We start from the raw sequence: 15,488 nt of genomic DNA on the forward strand, positions 1-15,488 counted from the left end.
GCAATGAGCCACATGGGTCCACATGTTCCTGTTTAGCTAGGCAGAGGTTTGAAACATGTTACTTCAGACTTTTATACTTTATAAAAGATTCATATAAAAAAGTCTGGACCATATAAAATATTTTTTATTCATATAAAAAATCTGGAAAAAATTCTTCTCTTAAAAGAATCCACAGATCTGGTGGTACCAGGCCAGAATTTCCAAACAGTCACGCTGACAGAGTTCAGTGGCCCCTCTGTCTTTCTGGAGAAGGAAATGGCAGTATTCTTACTGGAGTAAGAATTCCTAATACAGTATTCCTACTCCAGTATTCTTGCCTGGAGAATCCCATGGACAGAGGAACCTGGCAGGGTACACAGTTCATGGGATCGCAAGAGTCAGACATGACTTAGCACTATCTTTCTTTCTCTTCTCTCTGCCCTTCTGATAGCCCATGTATCTGCTAATTCTCCACAGTCCCCACCATCCCCTACTGCCTCACACCCAGTCCACATTTCACTCCTGCAGCTTTGCCAAACACTCACCTCTTTTCACGGCACAGACTTCCCCACCGGGCCCTGGGTCAGAATGAAGTAGGAGAGGGGCCTGACTCACAGAAATGGGAAGTCAGGCCTGTTGTGACCAGAGGCATCGGCTACAACCTCAAATAAGCAGGCACAGAACATACAGGGGGAACGGCCCTTGAGCGGAGCGTCCTTAGGAAGGACTGGAGCCAACCTGGCCCTGCACCTTGGCGCCCACATCCTGCCTCCCTCCCTACTTGGGCATACACCCTGGCCCTTTCACTTCCGCTCTACCCACTACTCGAGCATCTTGAATACGTCTGCTCTCCTGCTGCCTGGCCTGTGCAGAGGATGTCTCTTCCCTGATCACTCTGTGCAAAATTCTGGTTAGCCCTTGAGATCAGCTGTCGCAAATCCTTTCTTCAGCATGACCACAGGGCTCTTGGGCTCCCTCTCTGGCCCTCTTATCACAGACCATGCGAAGACACTTGGCTCTGCCTGGTTCCCCACTGGGAACCAGCCCCTCTCCCCAGTCCTCAGCCACTGCTGGGCTTGGAGGGGAGGTCAAGGAGTGCTGAGTGAAGGAAGCTGAACACATAGCCCAGGACTGTCCACCATCCAGAGTTCGTGCACTCAGCTTCCCACCCTTGGCTCACAGGTAACTAAAGGCCACAGTCTGGGAAGAGAGACATGGAGGAAAAGAACTCTAAAATTCTCTCTGGAGAGTCACAAAGCTTGGGTAAATCTATCTAGCCTCCTCTTGGCCCCAACCCTTTCTGCTCCCCAATTGCCTGTTCCCAGGACATCTGCTGTCCACCTGTCCACCGGTCCATCCATCCTTCCATCACTCTTGCGCTTGTGCCCCACCCTGTTCTAGGTCTTAGAAGGTCTCAGATCTGCCCAGAGGACTAGAAACGTAAATACCACCACAGGCTCCTCTGCTCAAACCCCTTCTTGCCTCCCTCCTCCCCACCCAGGATAAAACCTAAACTTGGCAGGCAGATGGACAAGGGCCTGCCTACCTCCCCATCAGATTCTGAGGCGCAGAGGAGCCTGGGCCAGGCAGAGAGCAGCTGCTGCATGGCCAGCGCCGCCGTCTGTGCGGTCACACAGCTCCCATGTCTCCGAAGCCCTTTTTCAACATCATCTCAACCATCACCCACCCCTCCCACCCTGGTGAAGCTTTCCAGACTATTCCAGTCCCCTGAACAGGGCTATGGCTGTGGGAAGTCCATAGGGTCCCACGTGCTTCTAAACAGAGGAGATTTAGAGGAGAAGGGGATATCAGGACTGGGGCCTAATAATGAGCAAGAGATAGCCAGGAAGGCAGGGGTTGGGGTCTGGGGGGCATGCATGAGCAGACATCCCCAAGGCAGACCTGGGTGGGGAGGTCTGATGAGGACCCTGGGGGTTGGAGGGTGCGTGTGAGAGAGTATGAATGAAGAGGCTGGGAACATGGCAGTCCCGGGTCCTGGCAAGGACCGTGACCCCTGGTGAGCACTGGACTGACCTCATACAGGCCTCAGGGGCTCTGAGAAATGACGAGACTCCCCCAGAGGCCCTCCAAGTGCTGAGCCTGGTGAGAGTGCTAAGCTAAGGATAGGGGTGGAGAACACAAGAGGCAGATGATGCTCAAGGCTGTAGGCCATGGAGACAAAGATTCTGAGGCTGCACCCGCACATCCTAAGCCACCGTAGAGTGAAGTGGCCTCCCTCCCTAGACCTCAGTTTCTCCATCTATAAAATGGGGACGATGACACTTGTCCTTGGGGGTGGCCCCAAGGCCCTGCCCCCAGGCACCACCAGGCTGGGGGCTGACCCCACCTTGCCAGCAAGGCAGCGTGGAGCCTTGCATCAGACCTTGTTCAGGCTTCGGGTGCAAGCTGCCCCCTTACCTTGAGGGCACATCTCCCTTGAGGGGGAGATGCTCCCGGAGCTCCATAGGAAAGGATGGTTCCAGCTCCACCTCCCAGGGCTTTGCTCCCTCCTTCCTCCTGCTGGAGGCACCCTGCACTCAGGCTACAGACCTGGCCTCCCTCAGCCAGGGACTTCCCCACCACTCCCCTTGTCAGGGGCTCTTGGGCAGAGCCTGGCAGGGCCTGAGACGGCTGTGCTGAACTTCCTCAGCCCTCCTGGCATGTCTCATGGGAGAGCCTTGCCAAGAACCAGCTCTAATAGGTCTGTCAGATCCCTGGAAACCCAGCCAGCCAGCATGCGGGTTCCTCGAGGTCCCAGCCCACGCTCTTTACAAAGCATCAGCTCTGCCACCGGAGAGGAAGCTGGCATGGACCTCTGGATGAACCTGCTGACGGGTTCAGAGCTGGGCCGGGCCTCCCCTCCTGCCAGCTGCTCCCTGGCAAAGCCTGGCCCTCACTCCCCTCTCCCCAGCATCCCATGCAGGGGCAGGAAGGCACAGGCCTAGCACTCAGCTGACTCAGATCCCTGTCCTGGGTGACCTTGGGCACGTTCTCAATAACTCTGAGCCCGTCTCTGCCACGTCACAGGGCTGTCAGTAACTGTGGAAGAGCCTAATGCACTGGGCACATGGAAGCAGGTGCTTGATCAAAGTGGGCATCTCCTGACCCAGGAGGGCCAGCCCAGGACTGGGTGGGCTTTGCCTGCCCTGGGAGCCCAGCAGGAAAGGGAGACAGCCGAGATTCCCTCTTGGAGCTGATCTCCAAGAGACTTCAGGCTGGCTCTCTCTAGTAAAGGGGAGAGCATATAGCGGAGAGACGCAATGAGGAAAATAGTTATTAAATTCTCTCCAGAGATTCACAAACCCTTCCTGTTCTCTGCGCCCCTCCCCAGGACACCTGCCATCCTCCCTGCATGCAGCCCATGGTGTGTAAATCCACTTTCCGTCGCTCCCACACTGTGCCCATGCGCACTGCCCTCCTCCAGGGACTGTGTGCGTGCGCAGTCGTGCCTGACTCTCTGCGATCGCATGGACTGTAGCCTCCAGGCTCCTCTGTCCACGGAATTTTCCAGGCAAGATTACTGGAGTGGGTTGCCATTTCCTACTCCAGGGGATCTTGCTGACCTAGGGATCGAAGCCGCCTCTCTTGTGTCTCCTGCCTTGGCAGGCAGATTCTTTATCACTGAGCCACCTGGGAAGCCCCCTTTAGCAGCCTCAAAGCTGCCCTGAACAGCTGTAACAAATTGGCTGGGCTGTAACCAAGTCTAAACAACCAACAGGCTGAAAATCAGCCAGGGGAGAGAAATACAAGGAGAGGCTAACATCTCAGGGGCTTGTTCTGCCCAGGGCAAGCCCATCCTGAGGGCAGAAGTGACTGCCACCTTTCTGGTGTTAACCAGCCCCCAGGCGTTGGGGACTTCCTGAAGTCTGGAGAGGCAAAGGTGGGCTGAGCAGTGGACTTGAAGTTGGCACCCGAGAGCTGGCATCCTGCCTGCTTCCCTCAATAGTGGTGATCCTTTGCAAGTCCCCGTGCCCTGGAAGGCTAGGTTCTTCATCCCTGCACGGGGGCTGCCCACCACCCGGGCGAGAGGTAGGAGGAAGCGTCCCAGCTCTGTCTCTTCCCCTCAACACGCGTGCTCGCTCCCCCAGCCCGGCGACCGGTTCCGCCGCGGCCCCCTACCCCTTCCCGCAACCGACCCGTCTCCCCGCTCCCTCCCGGACGCCCCGCGACGCGCCGGCTCAACGCTGTCCTGGCACAAGCGCAGGATCGGGGTCCAGGCGCGCAGTCGGCCTGGGACGCAGCTTCCACTCGGCTTCGCGGGGCGCCCGTCCCCCCTCCCGCGCTACCTGGGGCGGCCGGCGCGCAGCAGGCGGGCAGGCGGGCAGGGCGGCCGCGGGCAGGCGCGGCACCCTGAGGAGGCCCGCGCGGCCGGCATCAGGCCCATGGCGCTCCGGCGCGGCGGCGCGGCAGGAATGCCCGGCACGCGCGCAGGTAGCGTCTTGCCCGCCGCCCGCCCCGGGCCCGGACCCTGGAGCGAGGGAGGGAGGGCCCGGGACCTGCGAGTTTCTGAAATGCTGCTCCTGGAGTTCAGACTTCTGACCCGCTTCTTCCTAACGCTCGATGTATGAAGAAGTGCGGTGTACAGCACCGTAGGAACACTAGCAACTCCCAATGATCCGCCCCTTCTTCCTAAAGGACTCGCCTTAGGAGCTTCCGCTCCCAGCAGAATGGAAGGCAGGTGTTCCAGGTGGAGGCAACGGAGGCTCAGGGAGGTCAGGTGACTCGGTTTGGGTCAAGCAGCGGGATGAGTGCTGAGCCTGATCTGTAACAGGGCTGCCGAACGCGGAGATGGTGTTCTGGGCTCCAGCCCTCTGCCCTGCCGAGGGGCCAGCGCCCCAATGCCACGGAGGGTGCTTAGGACTTAAGTTAAGCGTCCTGTGCAGTCTGAGCGATATGAGTATTAATGTCCCCATTTTACAGATGAGACAGCTGAAGCTCAGAGAAGTTACGTAATTTTCCTAAGGTCACACAACTAGTAAGTGACAGATCTTCAATTCAAACCTATACTGTCTTTTTGCAAAGCCTGTGAACCCAGCGAAAAAAGCCCACAGTCCCACACTTCCAAGGGTGCAAAGTGTGAGCACTGACATGGGTGCACAGCCTTCACCAGGAGGGAAGGCGGACAGAGAAGCAAAACTGGGGCCCTGAAACACCAGAAGAAGGAATGCAGATCCCCAGGGTTCTATGGGAAGAAATCTGTAAGGGAGGGGCTTAAGGCAGCCCTGGGGGTGGAAGGGGTGGGGGCTCATCTGAAATAATTGTGTTAAACTGCTAAATTTGTGACAGCAGCAATTGGAAACTACCACAATGGATTTTTTTGCATTAATTTTCATTCTAAAAAATTACAATAAAATATTCATTTTGATTGGAGTTTTCTGGTGTCCCAGGCCAGTGACGCCCACTTGTCCTGGTCCTGACACTAACGCGGGGTGCGGGCTGAAGTCCTCCCAGGCGCTAGGAATGTGTGGACGGGTTCCTTCAGTGTTCTTCCCTCCCAGAGTCCAGGGAAACATAAAGGTGGGAAGGGCAATTCATGGGGACAGGGGCCATAAGTCAAGGAATATCCTGCCCTAAATCTGCCCCCCAAAGCCTGGGGCTCCCAGGGCCCACAGTCCGAAAGGTCTGATCAGCTCTGTCCACATTAGAGAGAGGTCCAGGGATTTCCCCGGTGTTCCAGTCGTTAAGACTCTGCCTTTCAATGCAGGGGATGAGGGTTCAATCCTTTGTCGAGGAACTAGGATCCCACATGCGTCGAGGCAACTAAGGCCAAATGCCACAACAGTCCTGATGCACCTAAATTAATTAATTAATTAGTATAAAATATAAAGAGAAAGGTCTGAGGGCTCAGTTGGGGCACCTGCTCCAGGAGCGAGGGGGCCCTACCTAGTTAGGCTGACTCGGCCCTGGTGCTGTACTTGTCTTCCTCTTCTCTGACCCCTGGTGTTCCTCCCTGTGTGGTTAGAGTTAGACTGGCCAATCTCTAGGAAACCCCGTCACCTAACTTCCCTGTGCCTCCACCCCCCACATTCCCAGGTGGATGGAGGTCTGCAGCTGCCTCCTATTTAGAAGGCTCTAGACTCTGGTGAGCACTGCCGTAATGAACTCTAGGATTAACCCTGGCTAGGTCAACACCCATGCCACCTTGTGGGGCTTTTTTTATCCATGAGGCCTGGAGTGAGGGGTGGGTGTGCAAAGATAGTTATGAAGCTTTCCTCTTGGGCCAGGACCAGGGAGCTGAGAGGCTGGGGGCGGGAGTCCTGTCTTCTCACATCAACAATGGTGACAGGTGACCTCTTGAGCTGGGGTGGCTCTCGTTTCTGCACAGGGTCCAGTCCCTTGGGGACTACCTCTGTCCTCAGTCTTACCTCCCTTTCCCTGTCCCCATACCACTTTTAAGACAAGGCAGATCCAGAGGCTATGGTGCCTGGCAACAGAGCATCTTTGGATGGGCTCAACCTGAAGGTCGGCTGTGCCTGCTCTGAACCCTGCTGTGTGCTGTTAAGGCAAGTTGCTGAACCTCTCTGGGCCCCCGGCCCTCTCTATAATCTAATTTTGATACAATAAACCCCTGTCAAGAGTAGCGAATGGCAAGCATGAGATTACTTCCTCTTTCCTCAGACTGACGTGGAAGACCAAGGCTGTCTGGGAAGAAACTGGGAGCCAGTGAACCCAACCACAGGGCACCCCGAGCGGCCCTGGCATCCGGCTCTTCCAGAGCCAGCATCCAGCCCCAGGGCTCGGAGCTCCAGCAGACCTGCTTATAGTGCCGGCCTCCTGCTTACTCCTCTGGGACCTGGACAGATTACCTGGGCCTCCCTGCTGCTCAGGCTCCTCACCTTAAAAGGGGCTATAGTGGGTGGGACTGATTCCAAAGGGCCACTGTGAGGGTCAGTCGGGGTTGCAGAGCCCACCACCAGGACACGCTGAATAAACACCAGCTGTTCTGGAGAGTGGCCCAACCTCGCCCCTGTGGCTGGCAGTCACCAGGACATCACACAGTGTTGCTGGCAACACTCTTCACTGGCCTCAGCTTAGCAATGACCATGACAAGCTCTTTTTAGCCCTGGGATCCGAGCTCTTAGCACACAGGGGAAGCCAAGCAGTCCCAGTTGCAGGGGCATTTCCACCACAGTTGCTGGGACGGAAGGAGGACTCAGTGAGCCAGCAAGGTGGGCAAAGGGCAGTTAGTTGAGCAGTTAGCATCCTGAGTATCACAGGAAGCAGTGGTGAGCAGCCCCTTATAAATCACCTTCGCTGACTTGCCAGGCTCTCCCAAGATAAGGCAGCAGCTCCTCCACCTTGTTCCCCTGGTAAACTGCCCCAGGCTCCCTGGCTGCAGATCAGTGGGGTCTGCGGTTGGGGGCTATTTCCCCGGTGGGGATCTAAGACTGCAGACTCCCGGGGCACCGCAGGTGAGAAGCCTTGAGGGCTGCAGGAGAAGGAGGCCAAAGGCTGCTGTGTCCTGATCCTTATACTTGTGAGAGAACTGATCTGGCCTCTGCGAGCTTGGGGCTGCATGGGTTCAAGGCCTGTGGGGGTGATTCCTCTTCCACTTGACATGTGGTCCCTCAGGGCCCACCAGAACGGGCCCAGGGTACCAGAATCAGGCTTAAGTGCCCCCCGTCTGCTGGTGCAGTGACTGAAGCCCAGCCCGGGTCAGCAACAGCCGCATCTTTCTCCTTTTGGAGAGGCTGCCAGGGAAGGCCCAGGCCCACTGGTTTGGTGGGTTAACATTCAGTGGAAATGGAGATAAGATGTTCTCTTCCTGAATCTCCCGGGGAGCTGGGATCTGGAGTAAGTAGTGCTGGGCAGAAGGCTCCACCCTGCCAGCCTGGTCTGGGGCCAGTGACCTTTCATCTTCAATCTGTGCCTTGAGGGCTTCCATTTGGAGATATCATTCCAGCAAGTAATGACACAACCAGCTGGCCTAACAAGGATGCTTTGTGTCTCTGCAAGTTGTCCTGAGGCTGGATTTTCTCCACGTCAAGTGTCCTGCCCCGTGGCCTCTGGGAGCTGCCTCTGTCCCCTCCTTCCCTCCATGATTTCTGAGGAATCCAGGACAGGACTGTCAGCTCTGCGGGGAGGGGCCGGGGACAGCCTACAGAGGCCTGTGAGAGTCACATGCACGCTGAGGTGGGGCCGGCATGGGAGCACAGGTCTGATGGCCACGGCAGGCCTGCGGCCTGGCCCCTTGTGCCCCTCCTCAGTATGGAGCTGGCACTCTGGGCAGGGACACCATTCCCAGGCCCGGCTCCTGGCACCAGGACTGCTGCTCTGTGCTGCAGCCTGTAAGGCTGAGACAGCTTCTGGGCTTTGCTTGGCACTGCCCGCTGGGTGGGGGGGGCAGTTACTATGCCCCTAGTTACTGAGCTGCGAACCCCGGTCCTCAGACTCCTGCACCCACTGCCCACTCAGGGTGCCTGCAGTGAGCAATGACGAGCAGGCTCTGCAAACTCCCCTGTGCCCCAGTGGAGCTGCGGTCTTGCTGCGTTGTCCCAGACCTGCTCTGGGCTGTCTTCCTCTCTCGCTTAATTCCAGTTCTTTCTGGCCGCTTGATCAGACCCCTGGGTGTTCAACTTCACTGCTCCTTCTCTCTCAAACCCACATCCAGGAGATCTTGTAGGTCCTGTTTTCAAAACAGATTTGGAATTTGCTCCCCTTCACCACCACCCACCATAGGGGAAGTACTCCTGCTTACTGCCTACATTACTGCAAGTAGACCCCTGGCTTCCCCTTGACCCACTGTGGTCAGCAATCAGAGCTGCCCTTTTAACTATTTATCAGATCACGTCCTTCCTCTGCCATCAGACTCCTTTCATCCTCCCTGTCCCTCACTCCTTCAGCCCACCTGCCTGTGCGTGGGTTCAAGATCACATCAGGACTCTCTGCTGCTGCCTGGGTCTGACACATACCACCCTACATCCTCCTGGCTCACTTTCACAACCTCTTCAAGGCTTTGGGTGTCACTCTCTCGTTAGGTCCGCCCTCACCATTGTGTTTTCTTGTTGTTCAGTTGCTCAGTCATGTCTGACTCTTTGTGACCTCATGGACTGCAGCATGCCCGGCTTCCCTGTCCTTCATCATCTCCCGGAGCTTTCTCAAACTCATGTCCATTGAGTCAGTGATGCTATCCATCCATCTCATCCTCTGTCATCCCTTTCTCCTCCTGCCTTCAATCTTTCCCAGCATCAGGGTCTTTTCCAATGAGTCAGTTCTTTATGTCAGGTGGCCAAACGGCTCTATTTTTTTCTTACTGTAACACTCACCACCTTCTAACACAGTAGTTCTCAAAATGTGGGCCCTAGACCAGCAGCATCAGCATCACCTGGGAACTTGTTAGAAACAAATTCTAGCGACTTAGAAACAGGTTCCCAACTCTCAGTCTCACTTTACAAGCCTTCTCCTGGGTGGTTCCAATGAGAACAATTGTCCTATGCGCTGGAGAGCATAGAATGGAACCTCCGTCTGATCCCTGTGGGATGCCCGGCCTGCACATGGCAGATGCTCTATGTTAAATAAATAGAACTATTCAGTACTGAGACTGCCGGGCACTTTGTATCCATTTTCTCTCTTAATTCTCATGACAATTCTGCAAAGACGATGTTCTTTTTCCCATTTTGCAAACAAGAACACAGAGAGAGTAAGTGGCATGCCCAGGGTCCCACAGCAAGCAAAGGGCAGAGCCAGATCACATGCAGCCCACAGCCTGATGCCAAGACCTGTGCTCACTCTGCCTCCTTCAATACTTCAGCGCAAAAGGCTTTGCTAATAAGCACTTTCCTACGCACATAAGACACACTTTCAAGTACTTGCTGGCTCTCTCCAGATAACCAGGCAAGACAGGACTCACCCACGAGCACTCACCAGACGCTGGGTGACTCTGGTACTCCATGACTCCTTTCTCCTCCCTTTTATAGAGAGCTGGAGAAGGCAATGGCAGCCACTCCAGTACTCTTGCCTGGAAAATCCCATGGGCGGGATTGGGACTGATAGGCTGCAGTCCATGGGGTCTCGAAGAGTCGGACACGACTGAGCGACTTCACTTTCACTTTTCACTTTCATGCACTGAAGAAGGCAATGGCAACCCACTCCAGTGTTCTTGCCTGGAGAATCCCAGGGACTGGGGAGCCTGGTGGGCTGCCATCTATGGGGTCACACAGAGTCGGACACGACTGAAGCGACTTAGCAGCAGCAGCTGGGAGGTACTGCCCAAAAGGGCCTCTTGGGGGGCCATGTTGCTAGAGCTGGGCCTGGAAGTCCAGAGGTTCAGTGGGGAGTGCGGCCCTCTTCACACTGTCAAGTCTTCTGATCCATGAACGTGGGCTGCCTTTCCCTTTATTTAGGTCTTCAATTTCTTTCAAGAACGTCATTTTCAGAGTACTAAGTTTTGTACTTATTCGTTAAATTTATTCCTTAGTGTTTTGTCTTTTGGATGCTATTATAAATGAAGTTTTCTTAATTTCAGTTTCCATTTCCTCAGTGTAACTGTATAGAAGTACAGCTTGCTTGACCTTGTATCTTGCAATCTTGCTGAATTTTTTATTAGATCTAAAATAGATTTCTTAAGATTTTCTATATACGAGATTATGCCATCTGCAAATAGATTACTTGTTTCTCCTTCCTAATCTGGATGCATTTTATTTCATTTTCTTGCCTAAGTGCTCAGCTTGAATGTCTAGTACAATGTTGAACAGAAGTGGTAAAAGCAAGAATCCTGTCTTGTTCCTGAAAAGCATTCGGCTTTCTCCATTAAGCATGATGTTATCTGCAAGTTTTTATAGATGCCCTTTAGCAGGTTGAGAAAATTCCTTTCTGTCTCTAGACAGTTGAGTGTATTTATCATAAAATGGTGCTGCTGCTAAGTCACTTCAGTCGTGCCCGACTCTGTGCGACCCCGTAGACGGCAGCCCACCAAGCTCCCCCGTCCCTGGGATTCTCCAGGCAAGAACACTGGAGTGGGTCGCCATTGCCTTCTCTGGATTTTATCAAATGCCTTTTTTGAGTTGATTGAGATGATCATGTGGTCTTTGTCCTTTATTCTACTGATGCATCACATTAATTAATTTTCAGATGTTCAACCACTCCTGCATTCCTATGATAAATCTCGTTTGGTCATCATGTGTAATCCTTTTATAAATTGCTGGATTCAATTACTTTTGTATTTTGTTGAGGAATTTTCCATCTATATCCACAAGATGTTGGTGCTCAGCAGTTCTTCTCCCTCACTGGCACCATCATTGCTGTTTCATCTCCCAACTTAAAAAAATAAAACTCTCTTTGCCTGACTCCCCACTTCAGCTACTGCCCCATTTCTCTGTTTCCCTTTACAGCAAACTGCTCGAAAGAGTTGGCTATGCTCACACTTCAGTTCCCCTCCTCTCATCCTTTCTCATGCCCACTTCATCTGGCTTTACCCCCAGGACTCCACCAAAACCACCCTTGTCCAAGTCACCAGTGAGCTGTGCCCACCACCTGCTCTCCCCTGGTCGATCTATCAGCACTTCATAGATGCTTCTTCCTTAGGGGGCCTCTTCACTCAGCTCAGGAACCACAGTCACTCCTGGCTCTTCTCAGCCCCCGTGCTGACCCCTCCTCTGCTTCCTGTCCTCCTACTCGAGGGCAGCTCAGGGCTCAGCCCGGGTCCTCTGCTGTCTCTTCACTGGCTTTGTGATGTCTCATCCAGACTCATGGCTTCAAAACCCCATCTATGTGTCAATGGCTCCCAAATTCCCTTTCCAACCCAGTCCTCTCTTCTGGTCTCTAGCCTTAACTGTCTAACTGCCTATTTGATACCTAAACTTGAGCCTCTAACAGGTACCCCAGACTAAGTCCAAACTGAACTCTCTATTTTCTTTCCAAACAACTGCACTTTCTCTTTTCTCTCTTGTCTCAGTTAATGACTAATCCATCCTTCCAGTTGGCTTAGATCAAAACACCTTGGAATTACCCTTGACTTCTCTCATTCTCTTACACCTTTCAGCCTTTCCAGTCAGGGAGGTCTATTGGCTCTACCTTTAAAATACGACAAGAACTCTATTATTCCTCCTCAGCAGTGCCATCTGGAGCCAAGCCACCATCATCTCTCACCTGCATGATTGTATAATGAGCTCCTAACTGGTCTCCCTGCTTCTGTCTTTGCCTCTTTCATCCATTCTCGACACAGCAGCCAGAGGGATCCTGTTGGAACCCGAGTCAGACTCGGCCACTGCTCTGTTCAAGACCTGCCAGTGGTGCCGCCTCACCAGAGTCATCACTGTGCAAGGCCCTCCTGATTTACCGCCCCTGCCTCCTCTCACCAGAGTCATCACTGTGCAAGGCCCTCCTGGTTTACCAGCCCTGCCTCCTCTCTCCCCTCCACAGCTTGCTCCAGTCACACTGGCGTCCTTACTGCTCTTCCAACATGGACATCCCTGCCTCTACTTTCAAAACTCTCTGCCCAGATACGTGTGTAATCGCCCTTTCATCTCCGTTAGTCAAATGTCGCTACACACTGAACCCTCCGTCACTCCACTTGCCCTCCCCATCCCAACTAGTGTGCTGTCTGTTTTCTTTCCTAGAATGTGTCTCCACAAGGGCAGGGACCTTGTCTGTCCTACTCACTGCTGTGACTCCAGCTCCTAGAACACATCCTCCAACGAATGACTGGCTGGTTCAATGAATGAATGCCCAGACAAGAGGCACTCTATCAAGGCCACTCCTGGGCAGGCCATCAGCAGTAACCAGCTGCCCTGACCCACTGGCCAGCCCCATTTTCTCTCTGGGGCAGCCAGGCTCTCCCCTGCCTGCAGTAGGCATGTTGCCCATTTGTGCCTGTCAGAGGTGGTCGCTTTCTGCCAGAACAAACACGCTTGAAAGGGTTCACAGCCTCCATTATTAAACAGTGAAAGAAGGGCTGATCCCCTAAGCCTCCTTTGCAGGGGAACCCAGGCTAATAACAGCTTTGCCAGGAAACCTGCAGAGGCGGATGAAGCCCCCCCTTTGAGAGCCCACACTTGCCTGGACATGTCTGTCACCGCTAACCCCTGGGATTTCTGCGTTTCCTCTATGCTTCTGGTCGAAAGGAGATAAACACCTTTGATGGCGGTTCCTGTTTAAATTCTTGTGAGTTCTTCGGCACACTGCACTGCCTGAGAAGTCTGTAAACGCTGGGGGGAAGAAGGCTGGGGGAGGGGCAAATCTGGATTCTATGTGGGATTCTGCAAATGGTCCCCATTTGGCAAGCACAGAGACAGACGGACAACACGTGTGTACAGGGAGTCAACACACCCTGAGGACAGGTAGACCCTGTGTGGTGTGAGAGTGCCCTGATGGGCTGGGACAAAGCACAGCTTCAGAGGTCAGAACAACTCTTTCAGTTCTGCTCCTGACTAGCTCTGTCATCTTGGGCAAATTATTTAGCCTCTCTGACCTTCAGTTTCTCTCCTTTCTTTGTTCTATTTAGTTTTTGATTTTTTAATATAGTGAAATATGCAGACATTCAAAAAGTATTTAAAGCACATAGCCACAGAGATGCATAGTATTAAAAATGCACACCTGCGTAACTAGGCCTGCTATCTTGACTTTACAGCATTCATCTCTTTGTTTTACTTTATATTTCTTGCTGCCTAATTATTTGGCCATAAATAGTACAGTTTCCCTCTGCCCTATTTTCTAAAAATGTTTATTTTTATTATGCCCCAAGGCATGTGGGATCTTAGTTCCCCAAGCAGGGATTGAACCTGCGTGGAAGCTCTGGATCTCCAAGGAAGTTCTATCTTTCTGACCTGTTTTTGACTTTATATAGATGGAATTGCTGCCCTAGTCTCACAGTGTGACTCTAGGGTTCATGCATATTGTTGGCTGGAGCTGTAGTTCATTCATTCTCACTGCTGCAGAGTTTTCTGTTGTAAGAACGACCCGTTTCTTTCTCCACTGCATTGCCGCTAAACTCATGGTGCTTTCCGTGACTCATTCAAAGAGCCTCTTGCTGCCCAAGATCACGGCGACGTCCTCCTTTCCCTAGTGCTCAAAGGCGCCACCTGAAAGTCCAGCTGCACAGGCGTCTTCTCTGGGTTCTATTTTCTTCCACTGGGTCACTTTCAACTACCTTGCACCAAAAGGAGCCTGTATAGGCTGCAGAAGTTCCTGGGTGCGCTTGAGTATTCCCAGGCCATTAAACTGGGGCTGTGGGTCAAAGGCGCCATGATCACCAAGGGGCAGGGAGGCCATGGCTACCAGGGTAGGGCCCACTTAGGAAGCCCCCAAAGGTGAGCTTCTGCCCTGGCCTGGATGGTGCATCAGTCAAATACTATGCAACATGGAGAGAGAGGATGTTCATGGCTCATGTGGTCAGGACACGGCTGGTCCTGTCTCCATACTCAGTGGCAAGTTGGTGGCCCCAGCCCAGCCGAATGGTGATCCTTTCTAAAAACGCTTTCCATGGTGACCGCATAGGGACACCGGCCTACAGAGACAGCACCTGCACAGCTGGGCATCACCACTGCTTTCTGTGCCCCAAGTCCAGGCCTGTGGCACAGCCTGCAGCCCCATCTTCAGGACAAGTCTCAGCTGGCCATTCTCCACATCTCCTCCATTCCCACTCATGCCCAGGCCCGCATCCTTGTCAGATGAGTCTCAGCCTTGTCTTTCCATGGCCCACCCCTCACACGGCAACCAGAGGGCTCTTATAAGTCAAATAGTGTCTGTCTCCTGTTCAGAGCTCTCCCTGGTGTCCCATCAATTTAGAAGGAAACCTGAAATCCCCACTACATCCCCAAGGCTTCAGGTCCTCCATCTTCCCGTTCTGACTCCTCAGACCCTCTGATCTTCCTGAGAGTCCTCGTGTTTCCACAGCCCTTTCCCAATCCTTCGCACTCACTGGTCCCTCTGCCTGCATCTCTTTTCCATATCCTAGGCTTTCCCAATGGCTTCACTAAGTTGGCTTTATAAACAACACTTGACATAGCATCCCTCTGTCCTTCCATGGGCTCTACTTGGCTCCCTTCATTTCTCCCCAGTGGACATCATGAGGTACCTTTACTTGCCTATCGTCTGTCTCTCCCAGCACAAGGGAAGCGGGAGGGGAGGGGAGAGGCACCCTCTGGTTTAATTCTTAGCACCTGGAATACCACTCCATACATTACAGGCACCCAATAAAAGTGTAGAATGAAGGAGCAGGTGAGTAAATGGCAACTTTTGTTTTCAGGTCAGGTCCAGGGCTGTGTAGGCCATGCAGGGGCCACAAGTCGCAGCAGAGGGAAGGACTTGGTACCTCACCGTCCAATATGACCCTGAGCACCTACTTCTGGGCTCAGACACACCCGACACTCAGCAAGGATCTGCACACAGGCAAGCACACACAAACCACAGCACTTTAGGTCAGAAGAGGGCACGTTTTTGAAAAGTGGCCCAAGTCTCCCCTGCCAGGACCTGCATGGTCCACCAAGCGGTGACTCCTGAGGGCCGGCAGCAGAAAAGAACACCACCAAAAAAAAATAAAAAAGAAAAGAAAAGAAAAGAACACCACCGCC

The 15,488-nt window shown here is 53.4% G+C and overlaps 1 protein-coding gene across 8 annotated transcripts in view; it reads right to left on the reverse strand.

The window, feature by feature from the left end:
• The window catches only part of ARHGAP22 (Rho GTPase activating protein 22), a 182,082-nt gene that overhangs the window by 21,020 nt on the left and 145,574 nt on the right, over positions 1-15,488 (reverse strand). The window lies entirely within an intron of this gene.

Source organism: Bison bison, unplaced genomic scaffold, assembly GCF_000754665.1.
Source record: "Bison bison bison isolate TAMUID 2011002044 unplaced genomic scaffold, Bison_UMD1.0 scf7180017864341, whole genome shotgun sequence".
NCBI classification, from domain to species: Eukaryota; Metazoa; Chordata; class Mammalia; order Artiodactyla; family Bovidae; genus Bison; species Bison bison.